A 1,242-nucleotide genomic window follows, 5' to 3' on the forward strand; every position below is an offset into this window, starting at 1 on the left:
ATATAGCAGAGCTTTGGCCTTGTGCCATGGACAAGCAGGAGGTGTTTCTGGAACCATCCTATTGATTTTCACACATTATTTATTAGATGTGACCACTGCCATTTCCGCATAGTGCTAAGTGTGAACATTTGCTATATGCATGTGGCCTGAAGATTATTTTGTTGTTCACAGAACCATCGATGTCCTTCCATTGAAATATTGTCCTCATCTTAAAATTAAATGGCACCATTTTATTCTATGGTTTTTATCTTGGAATCCTAACCAGATATTTTTTACATTAAATAGCAAACACTGCATTACTTCCAAAGACGTGTTATGGCTTTAAAAACATTATATCAAACTCCAGTAAATCTTGTTGGCCACGACTTCAGAAATACAAATGCCATCATATAAATATAGACATTGATGGTTGGTAAAAATTATACCCAAATGCTCAAAGCAATGAGTATATTTTGAATAGCTTTTTAGTTTCATTTTTCCAACATATATATAGATTATTTGTAAACCTAAAGACATAGTTCATAGAATGTATTACTCAGAATTTATTTCAAATATACTTATTTGTGAAGTTTTTAGGAGATAAAATTGCCATGGCAATGAGATATTATTGATTCAGATTAAATTTTAATTAAATGGAAAAATCAAAAATTGGAATTCTTCTCTTCAAGATTTCTTCAGATAAAGAAATGAGCAAAATTGGTCTGTGGTACTATGGATAAAACCAAGAAATACAGAGTCAGGTAAAGCTTGGGTTCAGTCACAGTTCTAATATTAAGTATATAATCTTTCTAAGGGTTCCCTTTTTTTTCTCATTTCCCCTTCTTAGGTTTGTAGAAAACATGTGGACCAGTACCATTCCACAGACCAGCATTGGGTCTACCCCAAGACCATTCAACCTGTCTGTTATTGGGTAGCTTCCACATAACCAATTGGAAGAAAAACATAAGATCTATTATGAGGACACTATTTTAAAGAATCATACAGTCTAACCGGGGACATTGAACATGGTCAAGTTAGAGAACAGGAAGTGTAGAAACCTTCTTCTCAAATATAATTGAGACCAGTTGTTTGATAGTTAATGTAAAAAGTCAGTTAAAAGAAGAGGATCATGGAAAAAAACATATACAAGTGAAAATTAATTGGCCAATATTTTTACAGTAATGCAGTGTTTGCTATTTAATCCTTTGCTTATCACTGTATTAACTGGAGTTTCTATACATTGTTTTCTTTGTATAAATCACA

Source organism: Propithecus coquereli, unplaced genomic scaffold (genome assembly GCF_000956105.1).
Source record: "Propithecus coquereli isolate 6110/MARCELLA unplaced genomic scaffold, Pcoq_1.0 Scaffold523, whole genome shotgun sequence".
Taxonomy (NCBI): Eukaryota; Metazoa; Chordata; class Mammalia; order Primates; family Indriidae; genus Propithecus; species Propithecus coquereli.